The sequence below is a fragment of the Pseudorca crassidens genome, chromosome 21 (assembly GCF_039906515.1).
Source record: "Pseudorca crassidens isolate mPseCra1 chromosome 21, mPseCra1.hap1, whole genome shotgun sequence".
Lineage (NCBI taxonomy): Eukaryota > Metazoa > Chordata > Mammalia > Artiodactyla > Delphinidae > Pseudorca > Pseudorca crassidens.
The window spans coordinates 10,804,025-10,822,556 of NC_090316.1; the positions used below are offsets into that span (position 1 = coordinate 10,804,025).

At 40.7% G+C, this 18,532-nt stretch overlaps 1 protein-coding gene across 2 annotated transcripts in view; it reads right to left on the reverse strand.

Moving 5' to 3' along the window:
- The window catches only part of UNC5D (unc-5 netrin receptor D), a 591,371-nt gene that overhangs the window by 407,682 nt on the left and 165,157 nt on the right, over nucleotides 1–18,532 (reverse strand). The gene's annotated exons all lie outside the window — the stretch shown is intronic.

Genomic DNA, 18,532 nt, shown 5'->3' on the forward strand with positions numbered 1-18,532 from the left:
TCCGGACGCTCAGGCTCAGCGGCCATGGCTCACGGGCCCAGCCGCTCCGCGACATGTGGGATCTTCCCGGACCGGGGCACGAACCCATGTCCCCTGCATCGGCAGGCAGACTCTCAACCACTGCGCCACCAAGGAAGCCCTGGCTACATTCTTAATGAGTTTAAGAGGGAAAGGAACAAACAGCTGAATGGCTTGAGTTTTTTTTTTCTTGGCAAAGTCTGTTAAAATTCTAGTCTCCAGACATCCATCTTCAATTCGCCTAAGACTGCAAAGAAGAGGGGGAAAAAAAATCACAGCCCCTAATTAGGAAACCTAAGCGGAATATCCAGAAATCTAGGAGGCAGGGATATGGAACGCGACTAATGTAGATTTGTTTTGCACTGACTGCACAGACTAATTCATGGTTGCTCCTCGAAATACACAAACCAGTACTGGCAAACTCTGTATGCAGCTCCTGGCACTAATCCACTACCCAGTGACTTTGCAGCTGCTCAGTGTAAACAAGAAACTACCTTGACAGTGAAATTCAACAGAACCAGGTCATGTTCTGTGCTGAAAAGGAATCCAGCGAGACCCATATGTGAGTTAAAAAGCTCTCTCTCTGTAGATTGCATACCTGCCTTCTTCTTAAAAGAGTTTTCTGCAGCTCTCAGTGGAGTCAGGGTTTGGTTCTATTTCTGCATTACTAGACATGGGAGTTGGAACAAACATCTAACTAGTTGTGCATGAAAAACAGGAAGGGATACACCAGGACAGGTTCCAAAACCTGACAACAAGCAGTCTACGCAGTAGGAAAGGCTCATCAGAACTGAATGGCATTCTACCAATGTCTTGTCTTACTGTGAGACTGTCCTTTCTAAAAGGCTCAGAGTGCTTTATTTGCATGGATTGATTCATTATTTTAGGACGTCCATTCTGGAAAAAAAAAGATGTCTTTTTGCCATATTAAAGATGATAAAACCATGGCAGGGAGAGGTTAAGTATCCTGCCTGGGGTCATAAAGAACCCTTGGTGTTTGGGATTAGACATCAGATCTTTCTGATTTTTGGTTCATGTTTTTTCTGTTATTGCATACAAAAAGCAGAGGATGTAGGCATTGAAAACAGGGAGCATCCTTAGCCCAAGGGAACATCTCTGATGTTTCTGCCAAATCATTTGTTTTCACTTAACGCAATAGTGCTTATAATTTTAGCATAAGATCCGATCAGAAGAGGCAGTACCACCCATCTGAGCCACTTTGTCCCTATTACTGTCAGTGTGGGCAATTTAAGGATATTCCTCACCAGTGCCCACTGGAGAGTTCTAAAAATAAGACACGGCAGGAGCTCAGGGAACCCTAGGAGCCAATACTACATTCAATATTGAAGCATTTATACTGAAGTAGATATAAAATAGAACACTGACATTTATCAGAGGCTGTTTAGACACCAATAAAGTAACAGAGGTATAAAAACCATCAGGAAAAACAAGGAGGTAAACTACAGCACATGACAAAGTTTTTTCAATAAAAGATGTTCTGGGATTGTGAAAGACCACCCCTTTCCCTCTCTTTAATACTTCCCTAGTGTCACAGGGATAGGACAGGACATAAGGTGACCTGTGATCTATTCTTTCATTTTGAGTAGAATCATTCCAAGCAGGTAAGAATCATTAGATTCATTCAGTCAAGGAGCACCTGTGGCACACGCTTTAACACACCACGCCAAGGACTGTTCCAGGTACTACGGATACACACTGGTAAACAAAACAAACACAGCTCCCGCCCTCTACATTCTAGAGGAGGAAGAGAGACAATACATAAATACTGTCTATTATAAATTATAATATAATTTATTATTATTTAATATATTAAATATTAATATCATTTTATTATTTATTTTAATATATTAAATATTAATATTTAATATAATTATAAACATTCTAGAGGAGGAAGAGAGACAATAAATAAATATTGTCTATTATAAATTATAATATAATTTATTATTATTTAATATATTAAATATTAATATTTTATTATTTTAATGTTAAATATTAATATTATTTAATATAATTATAAATAAATAAATAGCACTACAATGCCAGTGCTATTTCTAAGATGAGATTTAAAGAAAATAAAGTTGGTTAATGGAATAGTGACAGGGGCTGTGTTTACAAGGTAAGGTGGCCAGGGAGAACTTCTCTAAACAGGTAGCATCTGACCTGAGATATAAATGAGAACTATTTCATTCACTCAAGTCATTCAATTCATCAAAAACTTGATCACTGTCTACTACGTACCCAGTACTGCGCATTAGAAAATGGCATTCACAAAGCCTCTGCTCCGTAAGAAATATTACGTGGTAGGAAGAGAAAGAGATGACACTGCTTCTCTGAAATCAGGAATGGTATCTGCAGTTTTATGGAAGACTTATCCAATGTATGTCTGTAGTTCTTTTGTTTCTTCACAAAATATCAAGAAAGTCCAATTTACACTGTGGCAAGGAATGCCACCTGCCATGTCAGCAAAGGATGTCGCCGCCATCAAGCCATCAGCTGCTACAGCTGCCCCTGATGGTGAGCCCTGAGGGAACTCAGGAGGGAGACAAACAGGCTGCCTGCCACTAAGCTGTCAGCCTCTGCAGCTGCTTCCAACGGTGCACCCTGAGGGGATTCAGGATGGAGCAAAGCAGGATACTGGCCCTAGAGAGCTATGGTGCATATCAAAGCAATGATTTCAATGAGCCCAGACTCTTGCCTCTTCCCATACATAGAGAAGAGCTAAATTCGTTAACTTGAGATGTCTGGTTTTCTTTAATTAACAATAATCTTTGATGTTCCAACTACCTGGTTTTTGTTGCAGAAACTCCTATGTATCCTGGGCCCTCTATATCCTGTACATCCCTTTCCTCTTGGGAGCAGTCCCTCAGAGCCATATGAGAGGCTGCCTCCGGGGCTTAAGCCCTCAGAAAGTCTGCCGAATAAAACACGATTCTCAACTTTTAGGTTGTGCATTTTTTTTCAGTTGTGATTGAAGAATCACAAATGCAAGCAGTTTAAATAGCTTAACTGGTAAATCTTAAAATGACCTTTCATCCATTCAGAGATAGCAGGAGACCTTTTAGTAAAAGGTAAAAACAAACTTTGGAAGCCCTGAGGCACCAGCACTGTTGCCCAGGGTGCCAGGGGTCCGGGCTGGAAAAGCCCTGTCCTATACCAGGAAGGGTCTTTAAACTATTCTGACACCTAGTTTTCAGTAATCTCTCTCCCAAGTCTTGTCAGTATTTTCCACCTGGATCACAGGAATAACATAAAATAATAAAATACTAATCATAAAGACTTAGCCATCAATGAGGGCTTCTTCGCTATGGGGGAGGGGACTCAAGACATCCTCCTCTCGAATCAAATACTGAAGCTAAGATCAAGTCCAGTCACATGTCTCACTATAGAGGACAAAGGAAGTAAAAAACAGTTTCCATAGAAACATATAATCCAGTTTGAGTAAAATCTAAAAAGGCAGTCATTTGGAGCTTTGTCCTAAGAATCAGGAGATGGCAACTCTATTTAAGCTTCTAAAACAATCTGTTGTGTGACCTTGGGCAAGTTACATAATCTCTTTGAGGCTCAGTTTTCTCCTCACTGCAGTCATTCTATGAGGCTTTCAAATATCTCTGCAGAGTCTAGTTCAGCCTGAGCAGCTCTGCTTTTTACCTGTTTTGACTGCACGTCTGGGTAAGATTTCATTGGGAAAACAGGTGCCCCGATGAAATAAGACCCCCTCTTTCTACTCCAAGATACCACTGACAGCCATGTAAATGAACAGCCAAACACTGTCAGAAAGCAGTACCATTGGGGCTAACTCCCAGTGTAACTGTAGATTAACACAATGTGACCAATGACACAGATACACGCAGGCGCACACACACACACGTACATACACACATACACAAAGGTTGTTGGTTACTGTAATGAACTTTTACGCTCTGTCATTTTTGCCTGATGAGGTATGACTCTATCATTATTAAAATAAGAATGCTTACTCCTAAATTGTCATTTATACATGGCATATTTTTTTAAATACATGAAAGAATTTTCAGGAACACAAGCAATTACAAAGAAGGAAGGAGAACAAAATAGCTCTTTAATGTTTAAAGGCTGAGTGAATTAGAAAAAGAAAAACACTGAAAACAAATCATTACATGACCTCCCTGGTGGCACAGTGGTTAAGAATCTGCCTGCCAATGCAGGGGAAACAGGTTCGATCCCTGGCCCAGGAAGATCCCACATGCCGTGGAGCAACTAAGCCCGTGCGCCACAACTACTGCGCCTGCGCTCTAGAGCCCGTGCGCCACAACTACTGAGCCTGCGCTCTAGAGCCCGTGAGCCACAACTACTGCACCGTGTGCCACAACTACTGAAGCCCACACACTCTAGGGGCCGTGTTGTGCAACAAGAGAAGCCACCATAACTAGAAGCCCACGCACCACAACGAAGAGTAGCCCCTGTTCATCGCAACTAGAGACAGCCCGTGGGCAGCAACGAAGACCCAATGCAGCCAAAAATAAATAAATAAATAAATTAATTAACTAAAAAGAACCCAAATCATTACATGTGAACACGCTTAAAATAGATTCTGTTGGTTTCTTTCCAAATAACAATTTTTTAAATATTTTCATTAAAAGTTTGTTAAAATGATATGAATGACCACAAACTTTCCTAGCCAGAGAGTAGATGCCAAATGACCTAAAAGTGGAGGCATAATTGTAGTTTAGTGTTCCATTTTAAAACCTGTATTTCTATCAGGTGGCCTTGGGATTCTTCTCAGAAGTGATCAATTCAGCGTAATGGTTTGTGTGTGTTTGTGTGTGTCGGAAAGTATCCCACTGGACAATCAAAAATAGTTTATGCTCGGGGCTTCCCTGGTGGCGCAGCGGTTGAGAGTCCGCCTGCCGATGCAGGGGACGCGGGTTCGTGCCCCGGTACGGGAAGATCCCACATGCCGCGGAGCGGCTGGGCCCGTGAGCCATGGCCGCTGAGCCTGCGCGTCCGGAGCCTGTGCTCCGCAACGGGAGAGGCCACAACAGTGAGAGGCCCGCGTACCGCAAAAACAAAACAAAACAAAAAAGTTTATGCTGAAAGATATTACTAGGAAATGTTTTTAACTTACAAATATGCTTTTTACATATATATACACATACATCCATATATACATGTTAATTCATACACATACACAAACAGTACATAAAATATACCATATGGTCCATGTAATGGTGGATGTGTAATTTTGCAGTGCTATGAAAATAATATTGGAACACAAGACTAATACACTAGAAGACTAGGATCCTAACTGCCACCGACCAGCGTGGACAAGACATTTGTTTTCCTTACCATTCAGTTTCCTAAATCTAGAAGGTCATCTCAAGTTCTGAAATCCTATCAAAGTCCTGACAAAACCCTTCAAGGGGACTGAAGCACTTCCTGCTCATTTCTCCTGCCAGCCTCTCTCTCCTCACCCAGCACCAAATGCACTCTGCGAAACACAGTCTCAGAAGCCGAGGCTAGGAGTGTCCTTCACACTGAAAACTTTTTTATGCCAAGTGACTCTACACTGATCTTTCAGGACCAGCTCAAAGGACTGGAACTGTCTTGGAAAATTAAGACAGCTAAGTTTTATCACAGTAAAGATATCCTTGAAAATAAGTATTTCTCATAATTCTTAAGAACATATGTAACTTATCAATACCCCAGTACGCAATGTAAAAATAATTAAGGTTTACCAACTATTGTCATCTTTTGTATAGCCTCCAACTTACACTGTTGAAGATTCAGTGTTTTTTTATTTTTTGGTTGTTGTTTATTTTTTAAATTGAGATACAGTTGATTTACAATGTTGTGTTAGTTTCTGGGGTACAGCAAAGTGGTTCAGTTTTTTATATATATATATACACACACACACACACACACACACACACACACACACACACACACACATACATATACATACATATATATTTTTTTCAGATTATTTTCCCATGTAGGTTAATACAAAATATTGAGTATAGCTCCCTGTGCTATATTCAGTGGGTCCTTGTCATTTATCTATTTTATATATAGTAGTGTGTATCTATTAATCCCAAACTCCTAATTGATACTCCCCCTCTTTCCCCTTTGGTAACCATAAATTTGTTCTCTACGTCTGTGTGTCTATTTCTGTTTTGTAAAAAAGTTCATGTGTATCATTTTTTTAGATCCCACATACAAGCGATATCATATGATTGTCTGTCTGGCTTACTTCACTTATATGATGATCGCTTTTTTTAAAGAAATGAAAGGTAATTATAATCTGGAGGATCAAAGTTTGTTACCCCTAGTCTTATTGGAGGCACTATTTTACTAACAAGCCTAAAATATAGTAAAATGGAAGGAGAGGTAAACCCTCACTGAATTAATTTGTACTCCATAATTAAACTAAATGAATGCTCTATTAATAAATATAGAATGCTCAGAAACATTTAATTTTGCATTTGTCTTTTTAGTCCATTTAAATCTGCAAACCTAGAATACAGCTACATCTCTGAGTTACGTATGTCAGAATTCTAAATTCAGCAAATCATATTCATACGGATATTATTTTTATATACTCCAGTTCAGTACACCAAAAGGAAAGATACAGTCACATGTAATATTTTCCTACAGGAAAGCAGTGCTAAAAGCTGGTCAGAGTTGTAACTAGAAATGAGGCTGAAAATTAGAAAATGAATCAACTGTGATAATGTGATTTCAGGACCTATGAAAGTAGTTGTGAACAGAGAATGTCAACTCCTGAAAACAGTTTAACATTAGGGCAAACTTCATTACCGAAGTGAACATGCATCTTTATAGAAGTAAAGAACGTGGGGGGAATCTTTTTTAAACTTTTTGCACATCTAACATTGGTTATTTCCAATTATCATAAAATATATACAGTCACCGCCAGGTCAGCTTTCTATGCAATTTAAAGTCAGCGGCTCAAACTCCACACTCAGCGTGAATCCACAAGCATCTCTGAGATTTGGTCCATTGGATCGCTAGAATTTCAGAACGACGCAACATACGAATTAGGGTCTAGGGTATATTTTCGTTGGGAGCCTATATACTCTTACCATATACTGCCTGATTTCTATTATGTACACCACCCACTCACTCCCAACCTTGACTTCTAACGATTCCTCTTTTCTCCATCATCTGGGTGAAATCAGCTACCATCTCTTGGGTTGGAATTGCCACCAGGGTTGAAAATGAGATTCCTTGTAGGAAGTCTCTGAGCTCTTGACAGCCTGCTGTTCAAATATTGCTTTTAAAAATGCTTCTGGTTGTATAAGTTCTTTATCTTAAAAATATTTACAACAGTCGTAAAGCAGCTACAATTCCCATTTTGTAGATAAGAATATGGGCACAAGAGCTTAACATATAAAGTCACTTTAGCCACTATTAGTAAAGACCAGTGTGTATCAAATTTGAAAGTGTCTAAGAGTCATCTGGGAAATCTTGCTAAAATGTAGATTCTAAATTAAGAAAAAAAAGGATACGTATATATGCATAACTGAGTCACTTTGCTGTATACCTGAAACTAACACAACATTGTAAATCAACTATACTTCAATAAAATTTTTTTTAATGCACATTCTGTATCTAATTTGATACAGTTCTGGGATAGAGCGTAAGAATCTGCATTTCTAAGAATGATGATGACAGCAATGACAACTGCTCTTCTCAGGTCACAGTTTGAGGAGCAAAAGACAACATTCAACCCCAGTTTTCTCCCAAGTCCAAGCACCCCAGAAGCCTGCTGTTCCCTTTATAACTAGCATCTATTTCTCCTCTTCCTTCTCAAACCCACTGCTGGGCATCAGGATGGTAGGGCGTACCTCACATAGGGGACTCAATCTTGAACGGCTCTCCTGGCCCCTTCCCCAACCATGAAGAGGCCGATTCCTCCAGAAATTTCTAACCCTGCTGGACAAACCCTCTCTTCCACGCCCCCTCCACAAACCCTTGTGTTTTCTAATAGACCTACCAAAAATTACCATTTATTTGAATGATTGTCTTTCTGTTTTCAACATGAGAGAGGCTATAGGGACTTCACGACCTCTCCCAGGCTGTCTCAGGCCCGAGGGAGCCACGCCTGGAGGAGGGAACACCATCTGCAGGACCTCATCCTAGCAGAACAAGTGCAGGCAGCACATGGCAACACCCACACGGCAATCTCCACGCAAGCAAACCAGAGAGCTGGCATGAGATAAGATCCGGTGGGAGGAACGGAGAAAAGCCAGAGGAGGGAACAGAGGGCGAGATGGTCCAGGAAGCACTGTCCCAGAACAGGGTATGCTGCCCCACCAGAAGTGACCATCCGGATCACGCTTGGTCTAGTCATTCTGAGGATGGTTGAAGATGGTGATGACTACCCTTTCTTAGATCATCTTCCACAGAAGCAGCAGAATGTTCTTATTGTAGCTGAGCTCAAGGCACTGAAGTATTTATACTGCTTCAGTATTTCTTCTGCTTCCAGTACCTCTCAAGACTGTTTCCAGTATTTAGTTTATTGGCAGCCACAGTAGATGCAACAAGACAGCTCTTGGAATGGCAAGAAGGAGGAAGCTACAGGCTGAATCCAGAAGCTCCCTCCTCCAGCTGTCCTCACCGCCCAGAACAGGCAGCAACCCAAAGGTGTTAACACACAGCGTCTTTGCTGAGGAGGTGACCTGACTGCAGCTTGTACAAACGTGACACGGTGACAAGGGGTGGCTGACCAACAGGCTTCGGCAACAGGGGAGAGCATTACAAATGGCTTACGCTTTCACTTCCTTGATTTACACAGTGCAATGTGATGGCCCGGCCTGATTAATAAATACAGGCGACAGGGAGCAGCGACAGCAAAAACTTTACAAATGTTAACTCATGGATCCCCTGCCTCTGAGGATCTGCTAATGCCAGTGTTCAATGACCCTGCAGGATCTGACGATGACACTGGAAGCAAAGAACAGGTCTATGAGGCAAAATAAATGCCCACATGGGTGTGGCTTTCCAAGGGTGGCACTAGAATTGAGCACTGGACCCTTAAAATCCAAGGGGGATACACACATGGAGAATCCCTAAGTGAACAAAGAACAGGGTGGGATAACTTGAAGGGCGTCAAACTGCCCCCAATGCCTTATGGGTCATAGTTCTCAACCTCTCACTATTATTTGGGGGCAAAGAAGGGGTAATTATAACAAAGATAGAAGCGTACGTACTAGGGAGAAAGGAAGGGTAATCATACAGGCTCCTGATGGGGAATCCTAATGCATCCTCCATTTGGAGAGTTGAAGATGGCAGCCATTACCAGGCAAATGCAAAGGTCAAGTTGGTGGATGGCCCACGAAAACCAACTTCTTAGGGTCTCATGAGAACAGAGAGTTTGCATAAATTTCAAATTCCAACTTAGAAGGATAGGAGATAATGACAGACCCATCAGATAAAGATTCAGTTTTCTCTAAGCCATTCAACACGACATCACCAGACCAAACTTCTTGCAGGTCATATTTTAACATTCAGAAATGCAGGGGCCTTTCAATGACCCACCTGGAAGGAGAATAATGGCGCAGAAATGCAATCATACAAAGACCAATCAGAGAGTGCACAGGTATGCAACTGAGCGAAAATTGTCCAGGTCAAATCCATAATTGACAAGGCAAAATTAAGATCAATATTTCTCGGGCTTCCCTGGTGGCGCAGTGGTTGAGAGTCCGCCTGCCGATGCAGGAGACACGGGTTCGTGCCCCGGTCCGGGAAGATCCCACATGCCGCGGAGCAGCTGGGCCCGTGAGCCATGGCTGCTGAACCTGCGTGTCCGGAGCCTGTGCTACGCGACGGGAGAGGCCACGCAGTGGGAGGTCCGCGTAACGCAATAAAAAAAAAAAAAAATCAATATTTCTCGCATTTCACTAAGAGGACAGTCCCGCAATTGAAAGTAAACATAAAGATGGCAGTATTTGCACAGGATAATGCCAGCTTTGCTGGTTTCTTTCGAAGGCTTCTAAGAGGGTCTTTGCCATCTATTTTCATTCAAGGAAGTATGTTAGAAGGCTCATAAACATCAGGCATGTTTTCTCTTTAATTTCTTCTAGAATATGAACTCAGGTGATGATCTTAGCCTGCACAGGGATTTAGTAAGACATCTCTCCCTTCTCGCCCAATGTCTGCTGTACCACCTTTCAGGGTAGGAAAAGAGAAGAATGGGGTTGGAACGAGCAATGCCTCTGCCCCTCTTGCAACTTATTTTAAAGAAAATCTTTGATGGTAGAAAGGCTTAATGGGAGATATGCAAACAGAAATGAGGTGCTCCTGGCTGCTGGGACTTCAAAAGAAGTAAGTATCGCACCTTTCAGCCCTAGAGTTAAGAAGAGCTCTGCTGGCAAAGAGGAACCCTAGTGGGTAAGCAATCGACTGTGTCTACACCCCGCTTTGATGATTAAAATTTAAATCGTTATATTGAATTAGGATCAATGAAAAGCCTTTATTCTGTAATTAAAGCAGTCTCAGTTCCAATTCTCATTCATTTCTTATCTTTTAATGGGACACAGATGTTAAGTATACTAACTTTTGACATCCGTATGCATGTAAATTTGTGATGCCCAGATGTGGAAATCAGTGTCTAAACAAATTTCCAAAGATAGTGGAAAATACGTGGCTTGAAAACTGATGGGCAAACCCTTCAGTTTGGGTTGAATCTGAAACAAAATAGAAGATCTCACTCTCTAGAGAATATGGTATCATAACAGAAGGTCGATAGTAGTTGAGCCAAATTTTTAGTTTAACCCACAACTTGTAAGACCTATTTGACTATTAAGGCCTTTGAAGAAAAAGAAGCCATTGTCTGGATCACCCCCCGAAGGGCTGGAAATGCCAGAGGGTCTTCCTAGCATCTGGAGTATATTGCTTTGTTCATAGAAACCTATTTTGTGCTTGACCGCTTCCAGGAGATCAGAGCAAATTCATTCCTACAGGGTGAAATGAATTAATTGATATAAGAACTGTTTTTTTTTTAATTAAATAGTTCTCCTGTTTTTTAAAAAAATGAATGAAATGAAATTCGCAGCATGCCCTTTGAATTTAAAAAACACACAAATCACTAGCAAACCAATACGCCTGAGAGTTTTTGCACAAGTGAAACATTCCAACACATAACCGAATTAATTCTTTATACATTCAGTAAGACAGCAACTGAAAGAGAAACCCAAGAGTTTAACGAAGAGCTTCCCAAATACAACAACAGTGGTGGGAAAAAATAAAGCAAGTAGAATGAATCAGAGACAGATCAAAAAATACCTGATGGGATGCACTGCTATTATGTAATTATGAACTTAGGGACTATTTATAAAATGTCTACTGGCCCTGCCAAATGCTGGCTATATTGTCCATGAACTTGTGAAACTTCATAGCATTACGGGGTAAAAGATATGAAATAAATAATCACATAAATTAGTATAAAATTAGTGATTATGAGATGAGCAGTAGGAAAGAAAGTGGCAGGTTGTTATAGAGACGGTGATCCAATTTAAAAAGATGTGGTCCAGAAAGGACCCTCCGGGGAGGTACTGATTAGCAGGATGGTTACATCTCCCAGGTTACACCTGTGGACCACAAATAATTATAAATAACACCCCTTTTCACACTAAAAAGTGTCCTGGTTTGGATGATAAATTATGTGGCTGTCCTCCTTTGAAAGTAAGCTCCGAATAATTAATAGGTGTTAGCCTAACAATAAGAAAGAAACACTAGTGTTCCTGGGGTCTGAATGAGCTTGTTCAGAGCCTGAGGGTGAAGAGAGCTCAGTGAATTTGATAAAATCAGAAAGGACCCACACAGCTGCAAAATAACAGACGGAACGGTTCCAGATGGAGCTGGATGAGTGGGGGCTCGTGGATGTCATATTCCAGACACAGGAGTTCATCTTAAGAACAATGTGAAGTCAAGGAAGAATTTTCAGTAAAGAAGTAACATCCTCCAGTTTTAAGAAACAGTCTCAGGCTGCCCTGTGGCGTGTGGATTAGCAGAGGGCAAACGCTGAACAGAGAAGGCAGTTCGGAGGTTACCATGGCAGCGTCATCTAGAGATGAGAGTGGCATGAACTAGGACAGGGCAGGAAGAGAACAGAGCTGGGGGAACCCTGGTTGTCTTTTAGATGATTGTGTGTTGGGAACAAGGGAGCAGGCAAGGAAAGCAACTGTTAGTTTCGGCAAGATGTTAGGTATCACCTGAGTTTTCAAGAAGTACCTGCTGTGTACCAAGTGGCAACTTGATATACAGCTGCCACTCGGTACACAAGTTGAAAAGATTGTATATTATTAACACATAGATGGTGCAGAAAAGGGTTCACCTCGCAGGCCAGATTACTTATCCTTTAAAAGGCATGTTTACAAAGTTGGCCTTTAACTGGCCTCTGGGAACCTGGATTTTAAGAGGGTTTCCGACACTGCCAGAACTGATACAACGGCTCACTTGGACTAGACTGTTAACATAAACAACATGGTTTATGTTGAACATCTACTTTCCTTATGGGAGTCTGGAATCTTGGTTCATGCCAGGCAGAAGGTGCCCACCTTACCAGCCTCCAGTGAAAACCCTGGGCACTGAGTCTCCAATGAGCCTCCCTGAGCAGTAACACCTCACACGTGTTGTCACAATTTGTTTCTGGAGGGATTAAGTGCCTCCTCTGTGACCCCACTGGGAGAGGACTCTTGAATGCTGGTGTCTGGTGGCCCTGGACTCCACCACGCCCCTTTCCCTTTGCCAGTTTCACTCTGTACATTTCACTGTAATACATCACAGCCATGAGTACAACCATACGCTCAGTCCTGTGCATCCTCCTAGGGAATCCTGAAACCTAGGGTGGACCCTTGGCACAATGATCAAATGCCAAAATGTAGACTAAAATACAGTAAGTCCCCTACATACAAGAGCGTGTTCATAAGTCCAATTTGTTTGTAAGTCCAACAATGTTAGCCTCGGTACCCAAGTAACACAATCGGCTATCTACCGCTGCCTTTACGCTTGCTTCTGGACATCCTGGGCTTGAAATAAAGATTCTGTATTACTGTACTCTATACAGTACTGTACAGTAAAGTACACAAAAGCACAACCACTTGCAGAGGTTGCATGCATGTGACAATGTACAACTGACACGCGAACTAACTTATGTGACTGGACATGTGAAAGCACATTTGCATCTTCGAAAGTCCACAACTTGAAGGTTCGTACGTAGGGGACTTACTGCATAACAGCAGATCAAAGAAGGGAGCGTGGATAATGCAGGATGAATACTTCAGGGATATGACTGCAGGGACCACTTCATCTAATGACTATCAAATCTACATGCTCTCCAAACAGGCGTTCACATGGCTTATGTTCTGGGGCTTTCTTTCCCTTCCTCAGGGAGATAAAGTCATCATACCAAGGAAAGAAATAACCGGTAACAATATATTCTTGTCATTCAGAGTAAATTTCCCAGTGTTCCTGTGCCTTGGCCACTCCACGGAGCTGAAGAGTCAAGTTTAAATTCTTCAGCTGTGGGCCACACAGAAGTGACAGAAGGGAGAGACTGGGTACTTGCAGACGTCAGAGGAAAATAATGTCAGAGGCTGAGGAAGTGTTTGTGGATTTTTTTTTTTTCTGACTAAAAGGTGCTTTCTCACCTTGTGGTAAAACAGAATTAGCCATCACCTACCTATTCTGGAAGGAAGCACTGAACACAGAGATGTGAATACTGTGCAGATCTGGCGGACGGTGTGTTGATTATTCACAACCTCTCCGACCGTTTGAAATGATTTACTCTCTAGGATCAAGTATAAAAATACACTCTTCACAGAAAATCTTCTTTAAATACGAAATAACAATTCCAGCAACAAAAGCAAACGAGAGTCCACAAAACTTTAAGGTAATTATCTTGAGACACCGGGAGGGCTCACGCCAAGGAGCACTTCCAGAACTTCCGATGCCAGCGTCCCCGTCCCCGCGGTGAGCCACAGCCACTCCCTGCCTCCTCAGGAGACCTTCCAACACTAGCAGCCGTGTGGCTGACAGGGTCTTCGTGCTCCAGCTGGGCATCAGGCCTGAGCCTCTGAGATGGGAGAGCCGAGTTCAGTACACTGGTCCACCAGAGACCTCCCAGCCCCTCATAATATCAAACGGAGAAAGCTCTCCCAGAGATCTCCATCTTAACGCTAAGACCAGCTGAACTCAACAACAGGCAAGCTACAGTGATGGATACCCCATGCCAAATAACTAGAAAGACATGAACACAACCCCATCCATTAGCAGAGAGGCTGCCAAAAATCATATTAAGTTCACAAACACCCCAAAACACACCACCAGACGTGCTCCTGCCCACCAGAAAGACAAGATCCAGCCTCATTCACCAGAACACAGGCACTAGTCCCCTCCACCGGGAAGCCTACACAACCCACCGAACCAAGCTTACCCACTGGGGGCAGACACCAAAAAGAACGGGAACTATGAACCTGCAGCCTGCAAAAAGGAGACCCCAAACACAGTAAGTTAAGAAAACACAGTAAGTTAAGAAAATGGTAATAGGAACATACATATCAATAAATGAGAAGAATCAAAATGAGAATCAAAAAATGAGAAGACAGAGAAATACACAGCAGATGAAGGAGGAAGGTAAAAACCCAGCAGACCAAACAAATGAAGAGGAAATAGGCAGTCTACGTGAAAAACAATTCAGGGTAATGATAGTAAAGATGATCCCCAATCTTAGAAATAGAATAGAGAAAATACAAGAAACATTTAATAAGAACCTAGAAGAACTAAAGAGCAAACAAACAATGATGAACATAATAAATAAAATTAAAAATTCTCTAGAAGGAATCAATAGCAGAATAACTGAAGCATAAGAACGGATAAGTGACCTGGATGATACAATAGTGGAAATAAGTACTGCAGAGCAAAATAAATAAAAAAGAATGAAAAGAATTGAGGACAGTCTCAGAGAAATCTTGGACAACATTAAACGCACCAACATTTGAATTATAGGGGTCCCAGAAAAAGAAAGACCTGAGAAAATATTTGAAGAGATTATACTTGAAAACTTCTCAAATATAGGAAAGGAAATAGTCCATCAAGTCCAGGATGCACAGAGAGTCTCATACAGGATAAATCCAAGGAGAAACATGCCAAGACACATATTAATCAAGCTATCAAAAATTAACTACAAAGAAAATATATTAAAAGCAGCAAGGGAAAAGCAACAAATAACATACAAGGGAATACCCATAAGGTTAACAGCTGATCTTCCAGCAGAAACTCTGCAAGCCAGAAGGGAGTGGTAGGACATATTTAAAGTGATGAAAGGGAAAAACCTACAAACAAGATTACTCTATCCAGCAAGGATCTCATACAGATTCAACAGAGAAATGAAAATCTTTACAGACAAGCAAAAGCTAAGAGAATTCAGCACCACCAAAACAGCTTTACAACAAATGCTAAAGGAACTTCTCTAGGCAGGAAACACAAGAGAAGGAAAAGACCTACAATAACAAACCCAAAACAATTAAGAAAATGGGAATAGGAACATACATATCAATAATTACCTTAAATGTAAATGGATTAAATGTTCCAACCAAAAGACATAGACTGGCTGAATGGATACAAAAACAAGACTCATATATATGCTGTCTACAAGAGACCCACTTAAGACCCAGGGACACATACAGACTGAAAGTGAGGGGATGGAAAAAGATATTCAATACAAATGGAAATCAAAAGAAAGCTGGAGTAGCAATACTCATCAGACAAAATAGACTTTAAAATAAAGATTATTCCAAGAGGGCTTCCCTGGTGGCACAGTGGTTGAGAATCTGCCTGCCAATGCAGGGGCCACAGGTTCCAGCCCTGGTCCCCACACACCTAGAGTCACAGGCTCCACAACAAGAGAAGCCACCACAACGAGAAGCCAGAGCAGTGCAACGAAGAGTAGCCCATGATCGACACAACTAAAGCCCACACACAGCAATGAAGACCCAACGCAGCCACAAATAAATAAATAAATTTATTTTTTAAAAAAAGACTATTCCAAGAGACAAAGAAGGACACTACATAATGATCAAGGGATCAATCCAAGAAGAAGATATAACAATTGTAAATATTTATGCACCCAACATAGGGGCACCTCAATATATAAGGCAAATGCTAACAGCCATAAAAGGGAAAATCGACAGTAACACAATAACAGTAGGGACTTTCACCAATAGACAGATCAACCAAAATGCAAATAAATAAGGAAACACAAGCTTTAAATGATATATTAAAAAAGATGGACTTAATTGATATTTATAGGACATTCCATCCAAAAACAACAGAATACACTTTCTTCTCAAGTGCTCATGGAACATTCTCCAGGATAGATCATATCTTGGGTCACAAATAAAGCCTTGGTAAATTTAAGAAAATTGAAATTGTATCACGTATCTTTTCCAACCACAGCACTATGAGACTAGATATCAGTTACAGGAAGAACTGTGTAAAAAATACAAACACATGGAGCCTAAACAATACACTACTAAATAACCAAGAGATCACTGAAGAAATCAAAAAGGAAATCAAAAAATACCTAGAAACAAATGACAATGAAAAGACGATGACCCAAAACCTATGGGATGCAGCAAAAGCAGTTCTAAGAGGGAAGTTTATAGCAATACAATCCTACTTCAAGAAACAAGAAACATTTCAAATAAACAACCTAACCTTACACCTAAAGCAGTTAGAGAAAGAAGAACAAAAAAACCCCAAAGTTAGCAGAAGGAAAGAAATCATAAATATCAGGTCAGAAATAAATGAAAAAGAAGAGAAGGAAAGAATAGCAAAGATCAATAAAACTAAAAGCTGGTTCTTTCAGAAGATAAACAAAATTGATAAACCATTAGCCAGACTCATCAAGAAAAAGAGGGAGACAATTAGAAATGAAACAGGAGACGTAACAACTGACACTGCAGAAAGACAAAGGATCATGAGAGATTACTACAAGCAACTATATGGCAATAAAACAGACAACCTGGAAGAAATGGACAAATTCTTAGAAAAGCACAACCTTCTGAAACTGAACCAGGAAGAAATAGAAAATATAAACAGACCAATCAAAAGCACTGAAATTGAAACTGGGATTAAAAATCTTCCAACAAACAAAAGCCCAGGACCAGATGGCTTCACAGGCGAATTCTATCAAACATTTAGAGAAGAGCTAACACCTATCCTTCTCAAACTCTTCCAAAATATAGCAGAGGGAGGAACACTCCCAAATTCATTCTACGAGGCCACCATCACCCTGATACCAAAATCAGACAAAATGTCACAGACAAAGAAAACTACAGGGCAAAATCACTGATGAACACAGATGCAAAAATCCTCAACAAAATACTAGCAAACAGAAACCAACAGCACATTAAAAGGATCATACACCATGATCAAGAGGGGTTTATCCCAGATTGGCACGGACATATATACACTACTAAATGTAAAACAGATAGCTAGTGGGAAGCAGTCACATAGCACAGGGAGATGAGCTCGGTGCTTTGTGTCCACCTAGAGGAGTGGGATAGGGAGGGTGGGAGGGAGACGCAAGAAGGAGGGGTTATGGGGATATACGTATACGTATAGCTGATTCACTTTGTTATACAGCAGAAACTAACACACCATTATAAAGCAATTATACTCCAATAAGATGTTAAAAAAAAGATAATTATCTTATAGCCTTGACTACCTAATCTCTCCTGGCCACCTTTCTTTCTTCTTCTTTTTTTTTTTCTTTTTTCTTTTACATGATCTTGAAAAGGCTGGTCAAATGAATGCTGTCTTTTACTCTATCAGATATGCCAATACTTTATTGGGTTAAATCCTCTATTACTGATAGCCATATCTTTAGGGAAAAACAATATTTACTGCATTTTCATAATTAAGTAGTATTATGAACTGTCCAAGTATTCAAGTGAGAGTGCTAGATATTAGCAGAAAGCAGTAAAAATAGAAATAGTCCCTGTTCTGTAAGATTTTCACATAGGACCACCACTGCTTTGAATAAAAGGTCTCCCTTCTGATTTGAGGTTCCCAAAGCACTCAAAAATATTATCCATGTAATTTCCCAGTAGTTCTATGAAGAAAGAAGAATAGCTCTATATCTTGGGGATTTTGTTTTTGTTTATAAATATGAATACCTAAAGCACTTGAAGGGGAACACAAATGAATATTTTGCCAAAGAAAGCTGAGGGTAGGCTGAGGTCCTCCCATTTCTCCATCCACCTATTCATCCAAGTAATGCATCAGAGGCAAGTGCCAGGTTCTCACCTAGATTTTGGACATACAGAAAGAATACTTACCCAACTTACATTACTCTTGATCTAAATAGAGATTGGCCCCTGTGCATTTCTCATTACTACAATGACCTGATAATTATAATGACAAGATTTCTTGCAATGGGAGAAATAATACCTCTTCATACTCACATAAAAATTCTTCTATTTCTTCAATG